This window comes from Chionomys nivalis, chromosome 11, assembly GCF_950005125.1.
Source record: "Chionomys nivalis chromosome 11, mChiNiv1.1, whole genome shotgun sequence".
Lineage (NCBI taxonomy): Eukaryota > Metazoa > Chordata > Mammalia > Rodentia > Cricetidae > Chionomys > Chionomys nivalis.
The window spans coordinates 45,533,445-45,548,126 of record NC_080096.1 but is presented as its reverse complement, the minus strand read 5'-3'; the positions used below and the strand labels follow the sequence as shown (position 1 = coordinate 45,548,126).

The window sequence follows — 14,682 nt, the reverse complement described above, 5'->3', positions numbered from 1 at the left end:
GGGGGACAGGGAGCTCACGACTTCCCTATTTGGGGTCTTTTCTGTTTCCCTTTCCCACTTCTCCCAGTCCTTATGTTTATTAGTGTAGCATTTCCCACACCTGCTGCTGTAGAGGCCAGGGAGGACAGGAGCAGCCCAAAGGTTCGCCCAAGCGCCGGCCTCGGCCACGCGCGCAGCGTCCCCGCTGCCGCGCGGTCACCTGTGTGACCAGTGCCCCAGAGCGGCGCGCCCGCGCGCTAGTGACCAGCACCTCCAGATCCAGCGACACAGAACCCAGGCATTCCCTGCTTCGCATCACCCCGCGACACAGGCGGGACCCCATTTCCGTTCTGAATCCCTGACACGGGACCGCCCAGGACTGCGCAGCAGGACGCAGCAGGTCTGGGGACCAGGGCTGTTGATTTGGGCGGCACCTGCGAAGGGCTGTGTAACTTCTCCAGGCCTCCTGCCACTTTGGAAACTGCCTGGGACTGCGACAGCAACCCCTTAAGCCCCGCGGGGCGAGAGAGGGTGGGTTGGTTTGAAAGACACAAGGGAAAAAAAATGTGTTGTGGGGCGGGTTTAGTTTCCCACCCTCTTCCCTTTCCCCGAGCAAATTAAAAACAAAACAAATAGAAAAGCCAGCCGGCCAGCCAACCAAAGCCCCAAGCCGAGCCCCAGCCGAAGCACTCCTTTAAAAGGATTTGCAGCGGTGAGGAAAAAACCAGATCGGACCGAGGAATCCTGCTGCAAACTCAGGTATGTTGACGCCATCTAAGAAACTGGGTATTGGGGGAGAGACAATACTTGGGGGGGGGGGGAAGAGAGAGAGAGAGAGAGAGAGAGAGAGAGAGAGAGAGAGAGAGAGAGAGAGAGAGAGAGAGAGAGAGAGAGAGAGTTTTCTTCTGAGGGTCTGTGTGTATGTATCAAGGCAGCGGCACAGGAGCACACCTCCAGGGCTCCGGACCTGGGGATATAGCACCTGAGTTCTGGTGTGATTTCCAGTTTATCTCTAGTGGTGTGTGCTTAAACTAACCTCCGTGGGTTTCTTCATTTATTATATTTAGAGGATTGGATTAATATCTTTTCTGAGGTACTCTTAATAATAGCTCAGGTGTACTCCATATTAAAAAAAATGTAGACTTCTGAAATTGTCAGTCTTGCTAATTTCATGGTCTTGCGGTTGGGGTTCTTATGTGCACTTATCTGTGTTTTCAGGATTTTTCAGCTAACAGCTGTAGAGAAAACAAAACATTTGTAAAGAACTTGGAAATATATAGTCTATACTTGAATGAGTCCCTTGGCACTAATGTAAAGAATCAAAGTACCTTTAAGCTAATGTCTCCAACATTAAAAAACAAAAGAAATAAAAAGAAAGAAGAAAGAGAAATGCCTAAATGTGTAGCTTTAACATAGTACTTTTTTTTTGGTATTGCATATTTGGAGGAAAAAATACTTTAGAGAACACCAAAAATTGTAACTTTCCCATCAATTACTGGGTGGTGCTCATGGCCTTTTAGCATAAAGCTGTGTGCAGAACGTATAGAGTGGTTTTTCAGATCACTTCAGAGTGCCTCTGAAAAGAACCTCAATAACGGAGATGCCAACTTCAGTGATATGTTTCACGGTCTTGGAATGGATCCCAGAAAATAGCAGAGGTTAACTAAGTAGATCAACCAGAAATTAGGAACACACACACCACACCACACACACACACACACACACACACACACTTATACTATAAAGCATCAATGCCATTACTTTTTGCTTCACTTTTGATAAAAAAAAAAAAACCAAACACCTCGACTCACTTATGCAGGCACAGAATGAGACAGTAGCTTTCATCATGACATACAGTATTTTCCTGTTACTGGTTTGAAAATTGAGAGTTCACCATTGCCAGCTAGGATAGACAGAGAAGCATTTTCTAGCTCTTTTGGTTGGGCATGGTCTAAAATGAAATAATCTTTTACCACCCACAAATGCTTTGTGTGCAATCTGGGAGAGCAGAATGGGTTTGAAGTACTCCTTTGTGAGCACATTTTAACTTATTTTCAGCTAGTTCTTTTGCTGCCTTTAGGCTAGAAAGGGCATCAACTAGCCAGACATTTGTCTTCCCCGTAGAACCCCCTTTGAAATGTGAACAGAGTGAAGTGAATTCCATGTTGGTGAGCCAGGGAGTCTGAGAACTCAGATACCCTGCTGGTGCTTGTCTGTGAAACAGCTGGGACTTTGCAACCATCTGCTGCTCATACCCAGGCCAGTTCATTTACAGCTGGGGGAGCTGTGACGCTTGGCAGGGTCCCCCTTCTTCTTTTGCAATGCGAAGCTTTATTCTCCCATGAATTTATTGAGGGAAAAAAAAAACCCAGTCATTGCTTCACACTTAGATCACTAATATAGGACCAAATGGTTTGTGTTTGTCAAGTGGGAGGTCTTGGAAATAAGACCTAAACATATCCAGAAAAAAAAAAAAAGCCAAAATAAATGAATTCCCTTGGCAGATACTGTATTGCATTCTTTTTTTTTATCCTTAGAGGCAAACATTCATACTAAAAAAAATGTCCTGTGGAGTTAAAAATGAAGAAAAAGCTTATGCTCAGTTCAAATTCTTAAGATTGTATGTGATTTACAAATTCCAATTTTAATTAAATTAGGAAAGTGCAAATGCTCACCTACTGGCCAGACTTCAGACATACAGGCTTTGGGAGTTTCTATTTAAATCTGATCTGTTTATAGTTTAGAATATTCCTTCTCAAACACACACACACACACACACACACACACACACACGTACACCCCAAACATAGAAAGAACATATTGCCCAGGCTGGCCTTAAGCTCACCTTGTAGCTAAGGATGATCTTGAAGTTCTCCTGCCTGTACTGCCCGGGTGCTGGGATTACAGGTATGGACCACCCTGTTTATGGGGTGCTGGGAATCAAACCCAGGGCTTCCCAGGCAAGCACTCTACTGAGCGAGCAGCATCCAGCTCTTCTAGGTGGATTTTAGAGTACAGCAGTGATATGTCTGTTGTCATGTGACCTTGGTCTTTAGCATTTGAACTGTAGCAAATATAGAGAGAAATGCATAAAATGATTTTGTTGGCTGCTAAACTATATAGCAAATCATTGCAATGGGTAATTATAAGACAAATACCTCTCTCCTCATTATTCGAGGAGGATAACCTGATAATGTCCAGACTTGTTACTTGCTTCTTTCTTACCGCAAGCCTAGTTTTGCCTATTTTAAAGGAAAACTTATATGAATGTTGAGTGTGTCCTTTTATAGATTATTTAGGCTATATATTATGTCTATGATATTGTTAGTTTCTTCTCTTTCCTCTAAAACAAAATACTTCGAAAAGAGCTGTTCATATTATCTATGTTTTTGCTTTTCTCTCCTAAGCCCATTCCTATGGCACTTTAGTTCTGAACACTCTGCCCAGGTCTATGGAACTGTCAGGTCTCTGATGACGTCACCCTTGCCATTTGGTCTCAGTGTTCACTGCACTTTACCCATTCACAGCCTTGTCCCAGCTGCCCCCTCTTTCCCCTCCTGCCCAGGACGGTATGTACTTCCCTGCTTTCTTCTGTACCCTGCTGTCTGCTCCGCTGGTCTTTCAGCTCCTTACATGTTTGTTCTTCTCTCTCTACTCTTTGAACATTTCTTATAATTTCTCTCTGTGTATACTGAGGACTCAGAATGTGATAGTTCCTGCCCTGAGCCTCAGACCCCTTTACCCAGCCTCCCGCTCAGCATCTTCACTTGGCTGTCCAGTAGATACTTATTTCAAGCTCAATGTGCTCCCAGTAGGATCTCCATGATCCCTTGTCTGCAGTCTCTCCCATCTCCATCTTTCAGATTAGTTAGGTTCTAAACCTTAAAGTCAAGGTTCATCCCTTACATTCTATCATACCCCATGTATACATGTAGGTAAATCTTCTCGGCTTCATTTTCAAAATAAATCCAGAACACGATTGCTTCAATTATTCCAGTGGCCATTACAGACCGCCCTCACCTTTGGATTATTGCAGGGACCCTTTTATTAATCCTTTTGTAGTCTTTGTTCTCTTCACTCTATTCTCAAAAAGAAAGAAAGGAAGAAAGAAAAAAAGAAAAAGAAAAAGATTTTCCTTTTAAAATATATGTGAGGGGGAGGAGAGATGGCTCAGCAGTTAAGAGTGCTTGCTGCCCTTCCAGAGGACCTGGGTTCAGTTCCCAGCACCCATGCTAGGCAGCTCACAATCAAACCAAGTCTAACTCTAACTCCAGGGAACTCCAGGGAACTCTAACGCCCTCTTTTGGCTTCTGTGGGTATGCCCAGGCATGTGCACAAATAAACACACATAAATAAATAATAAAATTAAAAATATGCATGTAGGTATACCATGGTGTGCCTGGTGCCCATGGAAACCTGAAGAGGGTGTCAGTTTCTCTGGAACTGCAGTTATAGATTGTTGTGAGCCATCATGTCAGTGCTGGGAATCAAATCAAACATGGGTTCTTTAGAGGAGCTAACCACTGAACCATCTCTACGGCCACTGAAATAAAAATTTTAGTAACGCGTACCCATCACATCATGACACTTTTCTGCTCCAAACACTCTGGTGGCTTTCCAGTTCAGATGTTGTCAAAGCCCAAATCCTTGCAATAATTATAAGATCCCTCTGATCTCTCGTTCATTCTTTTCCTATCTCTTCCTCCTCCTCCTCCTGGGCTCCTGGCTTTCCTTGAGGGTATCAGTGACCATCTTTACACTTCAACTTCCTCTGTTTGGATTGCTCATCTCTGGATGTCTATATGGTTGTCTCTGTAACCCACATCTCCCTTAAGTCTTTGTTCAAATGTCTGCAGGCGATATTTGATCTTGCCTGACTTCTTACTTTGCAATGCAAATGTCCCCTTTTTCTTTGCTTTTTTTCTCCATAGAGTTTATTCCCCTTCTAAAACGCCGTGTGTATATCTTTTAGTTCCATTATTGTTAGAAAGAGACTATCACAAGGGCAGAATTTTTAATTTTGTGTGTGTGTTTCATTCAGTCTCAACTCCAGTGTGTGGACTTGGGTGTAGTGTGTCAGAGTTGTTCAGGTATTTTTTTTGTTTTGTTTTTGTTTTTGTTTTTTTTCTGCTGATTACTGTTCTGATTTTCTGTTTTCATTGCTGGAAATTCAGTGGTTCTCAATCTTCCTAATACTTGTGACCCTTTTAATACAGTTGTGGTCACCCCAACCATACAATTATTTCATTGCTACTTCATTTTGCTACAGTTATAAATCATAATGTAAATACCTAATATGCAGGATATCTGCTATGTGACTCCCTGAAAGGGTCATGACCCCCAGATGAAGAACTGCTGCATTAGATGTTGGTATCAGATACTTTGGATGTTCTATGGTCAGAATGGATAACAACCTAAAGTAGGAAAAATCTAATTTAGGTCAAGATTTTGGAGGACTAGGTCCTTAGTCTCTTGCTTCCACGAATCTGAGCAGACTAGCATGAAGGCAGGAGCAGGTTCACAGTAGACAGAAAGCAGCTAGGGATAACATACCCAGTAAGACCCAACCCTGGTGACCCACCTCCTTGAGTTGGATGTGTCTCCCCCCCACCCGGGCCATCAAAGCCTTTAGAGCCTTCTTAGATACCAGCTGTGGAGTGAGTGTTCAAATCAGAGCCTCTCAGAGACTTTTCAGATTCAAACTGTGAGAATGGCTAGAATACATTTACAAAGCTGATTCCCCAAATATGGATATTTAGGCTCCTCCCTTCTTTTTTCAATCCCCCTCACTTGGTCCCTTCCATACTTTTTCCTATTGCTATAACAAAATGCCACAGACAGGAATTTATAATGAAGATGGTATAAATAATATTCAACTCAGGATTCTGAAGGTGGAAAATCCAATGGCAAGGGGCTGTATCTATGGGACCTTTCTTGATACCTTACATCCTGGCAGGGTTGGAAGCAAGCACCAGACAGAGACCAAGGAGGCCAAACGTAAACAAAACCAAAATAGTCCAGCAGTAGTGTTAGCTTGTTTACGACCTTAACCTTATCGTTAAACCTTAACCTCCCAATAATGCTGTTCTGTGGCCTGAGCTCCCGACGCATGCGCTTTGGGAAGCATATTTGACCTCTGGAAGCTGCTATATAGAAGGCTACAAGAATTCAGGCGCGTGTTGCAAAATAATCTTTAGAGGACAGAACTAATGGTCAGATTACTAAGTGACAAAGCAACAGCAACCAATCCATGCAAACAAATCAAAATAAGCAGGGCTCCAAAGCATGTGTCTTTAATCACAGGACTTGTAGAAATATCTCTGTGAGTTTGAGGCCAACCTGGTCTACATAGGGAGTTCCAGGCCAGCCAGGGCTGGATAGTGAGACTCTGCTAAGCATGACATATATTTTTATTAAATAATAACCAAAATTTTGAACCAAACAGATTCGCAGGCGCTTTTGTAATGATGTTATAATCGGCTTTAAAAAATGTGAAGTCATGTGTAAGAACAGCTGTTACCAAATGTCTGTCTCATGAACGCAAGGACAACTTAGGTTTTTCCCCAGAATTATATTTCCTCATTTTGCTTTGACTGGCAGCTGTGATTTGGGTGTTTAACCTATGAAAATTAAGAAACTATAAACATGAGATAATCAAACAATTGTATTCTGCATCCACCAACAGAATTTCTGAACCAAGATGCTTGGTGTCTAGGAGATGAAAAAAGATAAATCGTGTACATGCATAGTTATGGTGTGTGTGTGTGTGTGTGTGTGTGTGTGAGAGAGAGAGAGAGAGAGAGGCAGAGAAACACACAGACAGACACATACACACACAAGAGCAAGAGGGAGTGAGACCACTGACTCATTTTAAATAGAGAGTAAGTTCACTGGCACAAAAACAAATATTCATTAATCATATTTCCACTATGTTTATAAGGTGCATCCTTTAAAATCATGCATATTAATCATATGAGACCCACGTGGGAGATACCCAAGTATTTCTCTAATGGCCTTGGGTTTTAGAGCAGTGGTGCCCGTCCCAGGTGTGATCCAGGAAAGACTGTCTCATAGAACTGGTAGGAGGTAGAGAGCAGGCCATAGAAAGCAGTGCCTGGTTCTTGGCTTGCTTGTCTTTGGCGAACACATTCCAAACCTGTAAATCAGATCTTCCACAGGATTTCCTATTGCCTTTCACTGTCCCCATGGCTGATCTCACACAGCTCCCTGACTTGCGGTGGGCCTTCCATTCCTTTCCATTCTTCACACAAGGGCAAGCAAGTATTCACTTTTGAAAACTTTTATGAACTTTAAGCAAATGCAATATCACTGGTTCACCCTTTTTAAATAGTTGGATTCTTTAAATATTAGGCACCATCGATCTTTAATGATACGCCACCAGGAGCTTAGGATTCTTACTATTTTCTTCATTTAAAATTTTAGCTCTAAACTCACTGGGAAGAATTCACTTAGGATTATTTTTATTTAAATGTTTTATTACTTTGTTTACATGCGCGCACACACATGTGCCTCTGCGCGTGAGAGGTCAGAGAACATCGTGTGGGAGTCAGGTCTTTCCTTCCCCAGTAGGGTCTTGGGGATCGAACTCAGGCTGTCAGGCTTGGCATCAGGTGCTTTCACCAACTGAGCCATATTGCCAGCCCCTGGTCTAAAAAACAATAAACCATATTATTCATATAAGAAAAGTATAGAAATAAATATTTTAGTTAGGGAATTCTCTCGTAAGGATTTAGTTATTTTTTTTTAAGATTTACTTTGTTGTATAGTTATGTGTATGTGTGTATAGATGTGTAGGTTTGTTCGTGTGAGTGCAGATTCCCACAGAGGTCAGAAGAAGGCATCAGATCCCCTGAAATTGGGAACACAGGCTGTGTGAGATGTCTGATGTGGGTGCTGGGAACCAAACTTGGGTCCTCTGCAGGAGCAGTACTGCTAGTAACTGCTGAGGCTGCTGAGCCATCTCTTCGCTCCCAGGGATTTTTTTTTTAGGTTGTGTGCAGGTTTGTGCGTGCATGCATGCGTGCGTGTGTGCGTGCGTGCGTGTGTGTGTGTGAAGTTGGCATTGAGTGTCTTTGCCAAAGCTGGAAACTGTAAGTGAAGAAAGCACTCGAAGCCGTGTTTTCAAAGGAACAGATGCATATGCCAAGGTAACGGGAAAGTTTTGTTTTGTTTTATTCCAAGACCTGATGAAACCCTGGCTGGCATGAAACTCATTATACAATCCAGCTGGCCTCAGTCTTGTGGTCATCTTCTGAATACTGTCATTATAGGAGTGTGCCACCCTACTTGTGAAAAAGTCTTGTTTACTTTAAAAAAAAAGAATTGAGGGACTGGAGGGATGGCTCAGTGGTTAAGAGCACTGGCGCTGCTTTGGGAGGACCAAGGTTTGATTCCCAGCACCCACATGGTAGCTCATAACTGCCTTCAACTCAAGTTCCAGAAGATTTGACCATTCCTTTTGGCCTCCTCAGGCACCAGGCACATCGATAGGAACACATAAATTCCTATTCTAAGTGAAGAAATGAAAGCAGACACACTTAAAATGATAAAGTCACTAGAAATAGATCAGGCTGTATATATTTTCTTAAAATTTGACTCTTGAAGAAATAGTAGTTCATGTATATTCAAATGAAATGCTTAGCAGTTGTTATTTAAGTATGAAATAGAGGCGTCTTTAGCAGGAAGTGCAGAAACATTAGCAGTAGCTGAAACCACTTGATATTTGTCAAAGCAAGCAGAATGCCAGGCTTGGTTTTCTAATTCACAGGCATCTCCACAGGCTCAGAGACTGGGAGATCACTGGAGCAAGTTACAAATGATGTTCTTTTCAGTCTAATTGCTCATCAGACACTGACTGAGACTGCTTTTGATTTTGTTTGTGGATTTAATAGATAAAATGGCGAAGTAATCTTTTGTTATTGAACCATCTGATCTTCCTCAGAAAAATCCCAAACATGACCATTCAGTAGAACACAAGTCTGATTTTTTTAGCTTTCGTCTTTATTCTTTCTGTCTTTCACATCACGCATCTCCATCCCATTCGCTTCCCCATCCTTTTGTATCAACCCTCTGCCCTTGCAACCTCTCCCCCTACCGCCAAAATAAAATAAAATGAAATTTAAGAGGAAAAAAAAGAGAGAAAAATTAATCCCATCATGGAAGCTGCAGTCTGACACAGCGAGTCACATAGCCAACTCTTTTATCCATAGATCTTTCTTTACTTCCAAGTGTTTATTGCAAAGAGTCATCTGTCTGGTTCGAGACCTCTGGTTTCTGCTACACTCTCAATGCTGGGCCTTTACTGGGCTGCCTCTTGGTTATCCTGCTGTTTTCCCGCGTTGTGGAAATTCTGCAGCTTTGGGTCCGCAGGACCAGTTCCTTCATGTGCTCCAGCAGAGCCTGCATAGGAGTGGATGTTGGCGTGGGCCAACTCCGATTCTGGGCCTGGGCGAGCTCTCTTGCATTGTTCTGGCAAGTTCTCCTCTGATGAGTAAGGGGTGGGGCCAGTTCTCCAACTTTCATGTCCTCATGGTTGGTTCTTGCACACCTTCACCTTCAGGGTCAGCTCTACTATGTTGCCCAGGCGTGGAGTAGGGGCCATTCTCCTGAGTGCTGCAGCTAATGAGGGGCAGGGCCAGCTCTCCCACCACACTGATGGTCCGGGCGCAGGGGCGAGGGCGTCTCTCCCCAGCCCATGCTACCATATGGCAGATGTGGGGTAGGGCCAGGACTCCCATGTTTCTATCCATGGACCAGCTAGCTCACCCGTGTGTGCCCTGGCTGCGGAGCTCCGCGGTGCTGCCCAGATAAGGTTCAGGGCCCTCTTTCCTGAGCGTTGCAGCTGGGAGAGGGGTAAGCTCCCTCACCAGCTGGAGGCAGTAGGGACAAGAGGGTGCATCTTGCCCTAGTCCGGATGCCACAGACGAGGGAGGCGGTACCAGCTATGCCCTCTCATACCCTCAGGGTTGACTCACTCATGCCCGTGTACAGGGTCAACTCTGCTGTGCTGCCCAGGCGAGGCGAAGGGCTCATTCTCCCGAGCGCTGGAGCTCCTGAAGAGTTGCCAATTTTTTTTTTTGTTTGGAGTTTATAGTGAGATGTGTTTACCAGGCCCTCAGTGTCCGGTCCACTCTGCAGGGTGGATGACTGACTGAACATCCAGCAGTCCCGCGGGTTCCTTTCAGGCCAGACGATTGATTCTCTAAAGATTTCTTCAAACGTTGCATATTCCAACCAACCATCTTCTCTGTCTAAATTCCTGAAGAGCTTTTAAAAAAATGTCATTTTAAAGATATGGAACTGTATACCATCTATGTTAATTTACTCCACAACTATTTACAAGTACCTGCTATGTTTCTTAAAATATATAAAAATTATTTTTAAAACTCAAATACGGATTTAGGAGAGATGACTCAGCTGGCAAAACGCCTGCCACACGAGCACAGACACCTGAGTTTCCACTCCTACAACCAATGTGGAAAGCTGGGGACAGTGAGTGGCCTTCTCCTGCAGCTCTGGTGCTGCAGCGTTAGGCGCCGATAGATCCTGAAGCCCATTGGCCAACCAGGCTAGCTGAACTCATGAGCTTCAGGTTTAGCGAGGGACATTGTCCCCAAAAAGATAGAAGTGGAGAGCAGTTGAGGAAAGATAGACATGGAGTCATCTCATGCCACCACACGCATGCACACCCACATGATACTTCCCATATGCACATGTGCACACACCCACATTAACAAGCACATATACCACACCCTCATACATATACACATACGACACGATACCTACACGCATGTACATATCACATACTTCACATATATAAACACATATAAGCATATATATGTGTGTACACAGTCGCATCACATATATGTCAAACACCCATGTGTTGACTCGATCTATGTCACCTTGACACAAGCTGGAGTCATTTTGGAAGAGGAACTCTCAATGGAGAAAATGACCTCATCCGATTAAACTGCGGGAAGGCTTTTGTGTAGTTTCTTGACTGATGATTGATGTGGGAGGACCCAGCTCACTGTGGGCACTGTCACCCTGGGCTGGTGGCTCCAGGTGCTGTAAGAGAGCAGGTGGACAGAGCCAAATAAGCTTCTGTTTCAGTTCCTCCTCCAGGTTCCGGCCTTGACTTCCTTGATGATGATGGACTGTGATGTAAAGTGTGAACAAGATAAACCCTTTTCTCCCACGTTGTCATTGGCCATGGTGTTTGTCACAGTAAAGGAAAACCCAACCATACAAATAATCTACCTAATACCACTCATTCACATACACACACACTACATGTACACACATACACATAGACCACTCATATATACCACATACCTCACATATATATATATACACTATATATACACATAAACATATTACAAAACACATGCACATAACCACACATGTACACCAAGTATATATGTGCATATTCATATATCATATATTAACGCATATAATAGACCACACATGTAAACACATACAGCACATATACAACCCCCACACATACACACTCCATATACCTCATACACACACCATATACATACACAATACACACACCCTACTCACTCCACACACACCCCCCACACACATACACACATATATCACACATCATATCCAACACATACACCATACATTCCACATCTTCCCACACAAGCATACACATGACACACACACACAGAACATATTCCATATACACAGCTCTACATACACACATATACCACCCCCATCATATACAAGTCATGCCACACATGATACACACACATGCACAACATATAAATATTACACACAACCATATAATACACATATAACATACCATACATGTATATATATATGCACGCTGTACATGCACACCACATACAAATACACATGTACACACACCACATAAACATCATGCATGCATACTGTACACACACCACACACATCATACACTATACATACGCACACAATACATACTATATGCAACATATATACCATATATATTCTGTACACACCCATACATTATACCCACAGCTCTCATACCATACCTTTGTACCACACACACTCACATAATATATATATATATATACCCCACACATTCCACAGAATACAAAGCACACATATACGCATGTAACATGCACACACTGTGTACTGCACAGACATTGCACATAAATATATAACATATACGACATACACATACATGTACATATACAATACACAGTTGCATGCACACATACCACACACAATACACGACCCCACACAATACACACCTCACATATATACAACACACACCTTATATTGCACATACACACACTGTGCACATAAACATATACCAATACACACATACATGTACACATACAACACACACTCCATACATAACCCCTCACACATCCACATAGTACATACACCACACACACATATATATACCTCATATATACACATTGCATGTAATATATCAAACAAATATATACTATACCCATGCACATATATACATACACATATATACCTGCATCCCATGCACATACACATCACACATGCCAGTACCTCATGCATACATACACCAGACATGCTATATAAAACATGCACATTATGAAGTCCTACATGCTTATCACATACTATACATAGTACATACACCATACACCCCATCATTCATATAAAGCACATACATATGCACCACACAATATGTCTACAATAATACATGCATACATATTATGTACAACACACCATACACGCACTATATATATATACACACCCACCCACCACACATGTATACCACATACATTCACACCACCAACTATACCCACAGTACATTCATACCATATACAGCATGCATACCATACACACAATACCACATAAATACCACATACTACATACAAACACAATGCACACAACATGCACACACAATATACACACATACCACATTCACTGGACATACAACACCGATACACATACCATGTACAACTCACATATGTCACACACATACTACATACCACACACACACTGTCCTTATTGCTTTTTGTCAAATTGACACAAGCTAGAGTTATCTGAGAAGAGGGAACCTCAGTTGGGAAACGCTCCCGTCAGACTTGTCTGTGGGCAAGCCTGTGGGATGTTTTCATAATGGATGACAGATGTGGAAGAGCCCAGCCCACTGAGGCAGTGCTACTCCTGAACTGCATAAGAAAGCAGGCTGAATAAGTCAAAGGCAGCAAGCTAGCAAGCAGGGTCTCACCATGGCCTTTGCTTCTGTCCCCAACGCCAGGTGCCTGCCCTGACTTCCCTCAGTGATGGTCTGTTACCTGGAGGGGCCCTGCTGAATCTGCTCTAGCGGAGACATCCAGGGTGGAGTGAGTAGAAAGAGCTGGAGAATAAATTTTAAAAAGGCCACGATAAACAGATCTCTTACTTTTGAAAAGTAGTAGTATAGATAGTGACTAAACTGTTACGTTCCAGGTCCAAGTGAGAGGCCCTGTTTCAGAGACAGAAGGTGGGTACCAATTGGGGAGGGCATCTGACATGCACATATACACATGTGGTCACACACGTACATGCACACACAAGCAATGAGGGATTTAAGATAAAATTAAAGGTGAATACCTTATTTATAGTATTAATGTCCTTATAAAAGAGGCCCAAGGGTCTGGTGTTGGTTTTCTGCTCCCTTTTTGTTAAGTAGCTTGGATTTATTTGAATTCTGAAGGTACGGAAGCTCTGGCTTGTTATTAGGAAGCATATTCAAATGAATGGCGTTTGCAGTGTTAGGTTTATTTTGGTCAACTTACCATTAGTTTACTCTTTGCTTGATTTTATAAAATATAAGTATAAGAAACAGTTTCATTATGATTTCCCCATATGTAGATAATATATTCTGATCATGTTAATCTCCTTATCCCCTCTCTTGTCCCCGCCCCCTCCCATGGATCCTCTTTCCTTTCCCAGCTAGTCCCCCTTTACTTTGCTTTTGTTTGTTCTGTGAATCAACTGTTTTTAAGTCGCTGGTCAGTCTAAGAGGCCAGATCCTACAGCTTGAAGAAATCAGGCATGCCCTTCATAGTTGTCTTTCAGAGACTGAGAATTAAAAGCCATGAATGTGATGGTTTATATAATTCCTTATTTATGGTGCTATCCTGCAACTGACTCCTCCATGCTCCGTGTCACACAGACTTTTCTCGTCGAAATCATACAGTCTCAAACTTCCCCTCACCTCCTAACATGTATAAACCATGGCTATCCCTTCTGTTCTGGGCTTTGTTTCCCCTGAAGCTTCCCCCATTTATATCTAAGCTTCACTTCTGGGCTTCCCCCGTTGCCGTGTCCATGATGGCTCTTTTTCTCATTCTTTTTTTCTTTTTTATTGATTTTATTGAAATTTTTCTCTGTTCCCCTCCCTATTTCTTCCCTCCCCTTCAACTCTCTCCCATGGTCCCCATGCTCCCAATTTACTCAGGAGATCTTGTCTTTTTCTACTTTCCATGTAGATTAGATCCATGTATGTCTCTCTTAGGGTCCTCATTGTTATCTAGGTTCTCTGGGATTGTGAATTGTAAGCTGGTTTTCTTTACTTTATGTCTAAAAGCCACTTATGAGTGAGCACATATGATATTTGTTTTTCTAGGTCTAAGTTACCTCACTCAATATGTTTTCTAGCTCCATCCATTTTCCTGAAAATTTCAAGATGTCATCATTTTTTTCTGCTGTGTAGTACTC

At 42.7% G+C, this 14,682-nt stretch overlaps 1 protein-coding gene across 2 annotated transcripts in view; it reads left to right on the top strand.

The window, feature by feature from the left end:
* The first annotated feature begins 243 nt into the window (after positions 1-243).
* Lepr (leptin receptor) overlaps positions 244-14,682 on the top strand; it is an 87,856-nt gene continuing 73,417 nt past the window's right edge. Inside the window, exon 1 of one of the 2 annotated variants that reach the window (XM_057784008.1) lies at positions 244-738. The gene's annotated coding sequence lies outside the window, so the exon portion shown is untranslated. The remainder of the gene's footprint in view (positions 739-14,682) is intronic. The other variant, XM_057784007.1, reaches the window with a different exon arrangement.